The following is an 8270-nucleotide window of genomic DNA, read 5'->3' as shown; positions in this document are numbered from 1 at the left end:
AACTTTAAGCACAGAGAAGAAAATACGTTGAGAAAAACGCACCAGAGAGGAAAACTGCACATTGGGACAATTCGTGCCAACAGGCCTTAACATTGAGGATTGAGGGCAGAGACATATTTACACATGTTTATACATTAGTATAGAGATCGTATTGTGAAATTAAAACTATCGGTTTGTTACGTTACAAGTTAATGCACTAGTATATATATATTATGACAATATATTAATAGCGCTATTGAAATTTTAAATTAAAAAAAAATACTTGCTAGAAAGTTGTGAATCAAATTTGTTTAGAGCAATGTCATCATAATTAGAAACGAAATAGAATATAAAAAAAGCAAAAATTGTTGTTCATCATCATCATCATCTTCATCTGATAATTTTATTATTAGTTTTATTCTTTCTTATCATCATTTATATTACAATAAAGGTTTATTCGTCTACTCAATGATTTGTATAGTAGGTCTTACTATCTCACTATACAAATCCTTGGTCTTACCGTCTACTTTACCATTTTATCATTTTATTGTATATGCCCGTTCCAATAATGGGGCGACATATTGCAGAGATTTAGGTACGAAAATAGCATTAAAAGAACGAAATGTCTCAAAAGAATAAACTGGTTCCCGCTCCTTCAAACAAACGAGAGCGAGGAGACGCAACTGCAGGGTAACAGTTTTCATTTACAACCTTTCAAGGACACTTTTCGTAACACCATGGCTTCGAAGATTCCTCGTCTCTTTAGTTTGGTTGTAAAACGCCAGTTCTCCACAACTTTGGCTAAGAGAGGAGACCATGTAGAAATGCCAGTTCAGGTACATTTTAGCACGTCAAACATAGGGCAGATGTTTTTACATTTAAGTTTAGTCTTGCCTCTTGGTCAGACATTTTTATAGTCGGAGATTATATCACACATCTCAAATCAATGGGTTATTATCATGATTATATCCCGGTAAATTAATGGGTTATTATCATGATTATATCCCGGTAAATCAATGGGTTATTATCATGATTATATCCCGGTAAATCAATGGGTTATTATCATGATTATATCCCGGTAAATCAATGGGTTATTATCATGATTATATCCCGGTAAATCAATGGGTTATTATCATGATTATATCCCGGTAAATCAATGGGTTATTATCATGATTATATCCCGGTAAATCAATGGGTTATTATCATGATTATATCCCGGTAAATCAATGGGTTATTATCATGATTATATCCCGGTAAATTAAATTATGTGGCAAATATATAAAAAGAAAAAGGGCAACAGATACGAAATATTAAAACGAAATTTTTCAAACTGAAAAATAACAGGTTTGAAACACCCTCTCCCCAAATGATGATCCCTCTTAAAAGGTTCATCATAGGAATTTAAAAATATGGCCGTGTTTACCCCTCAAAATTTACTTTGAGTACAGAGAAACTGGTACATCTAGGAAAGTTTTAAGGCATGGCAGGAACTAGCTATATAAAAGTTATATGAAGTATACGTTTCAGAAAATTAAAAACTTACCTGGATTTTGATGTCTAGTTTTTTAAAGCAATTGCTTTTATGCCGTCGCGTATGGCCATCTTTGTGACCCAGATCAGAGACTCCGCCCAGATCAAGCCATAGTATTTTGTTAAACAGGCTCCTGGTCAGTCATTCTTTAACACCTATGTATGTTTTCTAATGCAATACATAGCTTGAAACTTTAAAAAAAAGTTAGTGGATTTAAGAAGTTTCAGAATATGTTCTTGTAGATGTATTTTTGTATTTAAAGGGTCAACCGTTTGACTATCAAATAACATAGAAGTCCGAGTGAAAAAAAGTACATTTTTATAAATGCGATTCCGTTTTCCGCCGTTCGTACGATGTTTCAACAAAATATGGATTCATTTCAGTTGTTGATTTAGTATTGAAAATTTAACTGAATTATCTCCTAATAAATACGGTTTTTATGTTTAATTTGTGTTTCTTTAAGAGGTCAGGTGCTCTTGTTCATTCATAAAATTATCGTTCATTCATACATTTATCGTAAAATCAAAATCACTACACAGGTTAATGCGTAGTGTCAAATTATTACCTGTAATCTAAAAATAGACAAACTTTATTGGCGCAAATAAATTAGCGGAACGAAACCCTTGTTGAAAACACATAACAATAAGTTCGTTTTCCTTTTCTGTCAAAACTCCGTAATATTTATCGATCACCTTACTAATGAAATGGACCCGTCCAAACGTAGTAGATGCCAAGTCGGTCCAGATGAAGAGATATTTACAATTTGGAATTTTCTAGTTTATTAATACATAGATAGAAAAAAAAAAAAAAAAAAAAGTACGTCTTTTTAAATATCATGATCAAAACTGGGTTTGCATAACAAATGTCAGATGAAACCATTATCCTCGTCTTTTCAGTGAACAAGTCTACTACGTTTGTTGACACTCGACGGTCCACCGTGTTAGCAATTTTATTTCACATGTTTTCGAAATATTGAAGATCATTTTTCGCAATGTTTCCTGAAAATTGATAAATATCAAAGCAACGTAGAGCTGTTTGTTCTTGTTCGTATAATAAAATTGAGAATGGAAATGGGGAATTTGTCAAAGAGACAACAACCCGACCATAGAAAAACATACAACAGCAGAATTAAGGTCACCAACAGGTCTTCAATGCAGCGAAAAATTCCCGCACCCGGAGGCGTCCTTCAGCTGGCCCCTATACAATATATATACTAGTTCAGTGATAACGATTTGATGTCATGTTTGTCTGTGATGACCCCCCTTTTCGGGATTGCATGAGAATTGTAGTTATCTCGTACCCACATGCACTTGTTTCTATTCATAGGAAGGTCGACTATCCATATAAAACTATTTATATGGATAATCGACCTTCCTATGGATAGAAACAAGTGCCTGTGCTCGTACCGCATCAGAAGGACACATATCAACTGAGCAACAATGTTTGGAACTTAGTTTTAAAAATGATGACTAAGTAACATTATGAAAATATTTTTATTAAGCTGAAATATACATTTATTCTTTACATGTTTAGGGAGCTACCATTTGATTATTATGGGGGGGCTAGGATGAAAAATTTTGTCCTGCATTTTTTTTTAAGTTGTAATCTCTGTCCTGCCTTTTTATTTTTCACTCTATTCAGTCCTGCCTTTTTTTTTTAGTTTATCCTGACTTTTTTTTACCTAAATTGTCATCCTGACTTTTTTTTTTTGCAAGTGTCTCATCCTGCCTTTTTTTTTACTCAAAATTCCTGTCCTGCCCATTTTTTTCAAATTTCATCCTAGCCCCCCCATAAAAATCAAATGGTAGCTCCCTTATGTCTTGTAAGATATTTTATTTCTTTCCTGTTTTTTAACATTTGCGTCTGGAAAGTTGAAATGTTTTAACTTAATCATTTGTGTTAATGGTTAAATATAAATTAATAATGAAAATTGTTAAAATTAAATCAATAAAGGAAATTATTGCCAAGGAAGTTACAAACACTACCAGGGGATAATCCATGATGATTTCTTTTTGAGTTATATGTTTCAGCACATGTATATTTGACCCCAACTTTAGCCTGGTAAACGTGTTGTCTCCTTGTGAAATATAAAACATATTAAAAATGACTTTCTGCTAAAGTCTTTTATTTATATAAAGTTAAAACCTTCTTACTTTTAACTAGACAACACTCATGTCAGGTTTAATTCTTGTATATATGTGGATGAAAAATAAAAGTCCCCAAACATTAACATGGCAGCAATTGCTTTTACAGCCTTTAAGGCTTTGATTCCAGTCTGCAGAAGATAGCAAAATAAACTGTAACGGAGATGCGCAGCTGTGTAATAATCTCCCTTTGCAAACACGGAATGACGCAAAATGAACTATTTCACTGTCAGAGAAAGGAATGACAAAGTGTATATTTAGATAAATCATATGGTTATGATTTGGAAGATGTTTCATCCAACTTACTGGATATTTAAGAGAAGATTTTGCCATTCTCATGGAGGAATTATACCTTCTTAAATGGACCTGTGAAAAGTATAGACTTATTAAAGAAATATTTTGTACTGGGTCTGAATTAGACCACTTGGATTTATCATTAATCTGACCAATGAAATTTTGCTTCACATAACCAAATTTACTGTTTCACTGTTCACATGTACATTATGTGGAACATTTTAATAAAGTATCTGAACATCATCTGTATTTGATCTCATTTGCCAGAGCTCAGTCATACCAAGAACGAACCAAAAATGTAACAGGAGGGTTGGGTGGCTATGCGTCACCGTTTCCTCTTGTCGATTAATGGTTCGTTCTTGGTATGACTGAGCTCTGGCAAATGAGATCAAATACAGATGATGTTCAGATACTTTATTAAAATGTTCCACATAATTTATTAATAACATTATTTTGATATGTTTTTATTTTTGTCAATAAAATGTTTAGGGTCGGCGTCAGAAACGGAGGTACAATGTAGGGTCGGGAAACCGGAAACACACTATTTATTTATTTTGGCCTAAATTCACAATTTTAGGATATAAAGCAACAGTGAAAAATAGTATCAAAAATAAAGAATACAGAAAAAGATGACCAAGGCACCCTACCAACACTGCTACCAGATTTAACCCAGGAAAACAATGTACATGTATCTTATATATATTCCTGATTTATTTTTAGTCCCTTATTGGTATGGCCAGATTTAACTCAGGAAAACAATATACATGTATGTTATATATTCCTGATTTATTTGTAGTCCCTTATTGGTATGGCCAGATTTAACTCAGGAAAACAATGTACATGTATCTTATATATTCCTGATTTATTTGTAGTCCCTTATTGGTATGGCCAGATTCAACTCAGGAAAAAGATGGCAGAGAAATTGGTTCACCTTCTGGTATGTTCTATTCTGGATCTCAGCCTGTGATTTACCTTTCTGGTTCCAGAGACGAGCTGCAATGTACCAGGGTTGATTTAAGGTCAGTATTTGCCTTTTTGAATATATTCATTTTTTACCTTCTGGTGTCTCTTCCAATCAAAATTGTTCCCAATCTTATAAAGGCATCATGAAAACAGTAAACCACACGTTTACTACAATTCGTTATTTCGAATATAAAGTGAAAATATGGATTATCAATTATAGCCCCCCCAAAAAAAGAAGAATTCCTTTCATCTGTACAGAGAGTTTCAATCAAAATATATTGAGTGTAATTAAACAGATATATTGTGTTATGGAGGGGTATTTGCGAAAAATACCAGTCTTGGGACCAAATTTCCCTTTACAGGTCGTTTTTGCAAATACCCCTCCATTAGGGCATACCATGATCGTATCTGTTCAATATTATCATGATATTGATTTGTGAAATGTATCCACATTGTTCTACAAAGCCATTTTCGTGATTTTATTTGCTTTCGAATAGAATGCATTTTATAATATAAAAAAGAAGATGTGGTGTGATTGCCAATGAGACAACTGTCTACAAGAGACCAAAATGACACAGAAATTAACAAATATAGGTCACCTTACGGCCTTCAACAATGAGCAAAGCCCATACCGCATAGTCAGCTATAAAAGGCCCCGAAATGACAATGTAGAACAATTCAAATGAGAAAACTAACGGCCTTATTTGTGTAAGCCTGTCAAAATTTTGACATGGAGTCCCAGTCTGCACAGTTAGCCACAAGTCTGATGCCCCAGACTAGTAAAATTTTATTTGGACTTGCACGTATTTGCAAAACTTTGTTTAGGCACATAAGAAGATATCGAATGGCAGAATATTGGTCTTCAGATTAGTAGTTGGAAAAGTTTTTGGTACAGACTGTGAGACTGCGGGATGTATAATGGTATACAAATGTCCGGTGTTCGTCTTTCTGTCTGTCTGGCATCCACATGTCACACCTTAACTTGAGAACCACTTATCCAAATTTCATGAAACTTTTCATAGTTGTTTCTCATGATGGTCTTAATGGTCTGTATACTTTTTGGAAAGAAAATAAGATTTTTATCACTGAAAATAGTCTGAGTTACAGGACTTTATAACTAAATAAACTCATCAAAGATACCAGGATAAAGGAGTAGGTCCGGTAAGGGCCGATTTTGGCCCCAAATTTCAGTTTCATCTAACGAGATATTTAGGACACTTTTTAAACCCTTAAGTGTCTATTTCAATTGATTCGATTAGTTTATGTTAAAGATTTTAACTAATTCAGTCATTAAAAACGCTCCGATTGAAGCTTAAATATGAAAAATCTATCAAATATGCCAAAAAACGTCACTTTTCAGATGGTTTTCGTCAAAAATGAAAGTGGCCGCATCCGTGTTCATCCTCAACCTTTATATATGTTATGTATTATCATCAAATACAACTTACATTTCAATATTATGAATGAACAAGAATGCGGCCACTTTCATTTAAGACGGAAACCGTCTAAAATTTAACTAAAATGCTATAATTGGGAAGATTTCAGTAATTTAGCATGACATTATGATGCTAGTACACAATATATGTGCATTGTATTGTCAAAAACAGCACATATTTATGTAGCAGAAGCATTCTTCTTTCCAAAAAATAACTAAAAGATTACATTTTCACAATTTTGCAAAACTGCTTAATTTTGGGGCCAAAAAGGGGTCTTACTGAACCTACTCCTTTTGTAATCACGCCAGAAGGGCGTTTTTTCTACAAAAGACTCATCAGTGACGCTCGAATCCAAAAAAGCTAATAAGGCCAAAAACAGGTGTTTTTTTTTCACATGTCATGCCTTATCTTAAAAAAGATTTATGATTACAACAAATGTATCATAGGATTATTGCTTAAAACTTAAAACACGTTTTAGTTATATTAATCTGAAGATCTGCATACTTAAAACTTAAAACACGTCTTAGTTATATTAATCTGAAGATCTGCATACTTAAAACTTAAAACACGTCTTAGTTATATTAATCTGAAGATCTGCATACTTAAAACTTAAAACACTTCTTAGTTATATTAATCTGAAGATCTGCATACTTAAAACTTAAAACACGTCTTAGTTATATTAATCTGAAGATCTGCATACTTAAAACTTAAAACACTTCTTAGTTATATTAATCTGAAGATCTGCATACTTAAAACTTAAAACACGTCTTAGTTATATTAATCTGAAGATCTGCATACTTAAAACTTAAAACACTTCTTAGTTATATTAATCTGAAGATCTGCATACTTTTTGGTATTGATTCAAAATTTTATTTTAGAGTTATTGAATAATTTGTAAAATATAAAAAAAAGTGGGGTATCATATGATATGTCGCGCCATATCTTAAAAATTATTCATGATTATTGCTTAAAACTTTACACACTTCTTAGTCATGTTAGTTATACTAATCTACAGATCTGTATAATTTTTGGTGGTGATTCAAAATGCAAGTAAGTTATTGTTAAACATGTTTACTTCATAACAGTAATCAATTTCTTTTTTTTTCAGAATGCAGAGTTTTGATTGGAAGAGTCAAGATAGAACTTTATAGAGAATGAATGGAACATTTTATTTTAATGTTGACTTTGATAGATTGTATAAATAAAACAAAAATATTGTGATCTCGTTTTATCATCTTGATTTTTCTGTCACAAGTAAGACGAAGATTTCAGTAGCCTTCACGCCCTTTTTTTTTTATCTTTTATTTGTTTTTCAATAGTCAGGATTTTACACACCCCATTACACTACCACCTGACAATGGTATCAAGGGGTAAATACAGAATATATAAGAAAAAAATATAGCAATATATACAAAAAGAATCTCTGACTAATTAATTTTTAACAATAAAAATATTTTAGGTTACATATAAATTGTATTTGATTTATCTCTCCTCTCTCTCTCTCTCTAACTTACTCACATACAACACTAATACTTTCACTCATCTGTTTTGTTACAATATGTATCATGACTTACTTTTTAATACAATTTTTTTAAAGAAATAAATTTGCTCATAATTTATAAATTATTTCTTTTCTCTAAACTAAACATAGATAATATGAAAACAACACTTAGTTAAATATTACATGTAAAGGAGACCAAAATTTTTCACAAACTTGGACTTTATCATTTTTCTTTGCAATATGATTTTCAAGAAATTGGTATTTCTTTATTTTATTTTTTAACTCGATCATATTTGGTTTTGTTTCATTTAATTTACATTTGTATATATAATTCTTTGTAATTATGATTAGCAGATTCAATAATAAACTTTCATGTTTGCAACCAAGAAACACATTCTCTTTGTTGAGATCAAAATTTACAA

The 8270-nt window shown here is 31.9% G+C and overlaps 1 long non-coding RNA gene across 1 annotated transcript; it reads left to right on the top strand.

The window, feature by feature from the left end:
• Positions 1–630: 630 nt before the first annotated feature.
• LOC143052965 (uncharacterized) lies at positions 631–7568 on the top strand. Its single transcript, XR_012971313.1, has 3 exons — positions 631–815; positions 4821–4967; positions 7456–7568. It is a non-coding gene; the product is annotated as an uncharacterized LOC143052965 (long non-coding RNA).
• Positions 7569–8270: the final 702 nt, after the last annotated feature.

The sequence above is a fragment of the Mytilus galloprovincialis genome, chromosome 11 (assembly GCF_965363235.1).
Source record: "Mytilus galloprovincialis chromosome 11, xbMytGall1.hap1.1, whole genome shotgun sequence".
NCBI lineage: Eukaryota > Metazoa > Mollusca > Bivalvia > Mytilida > Mytilidae > Mytilus > Mytilus galloprovincialis.
This window is presented reverse-complemented; position numbering and strand designations above follow the sequence as displayed.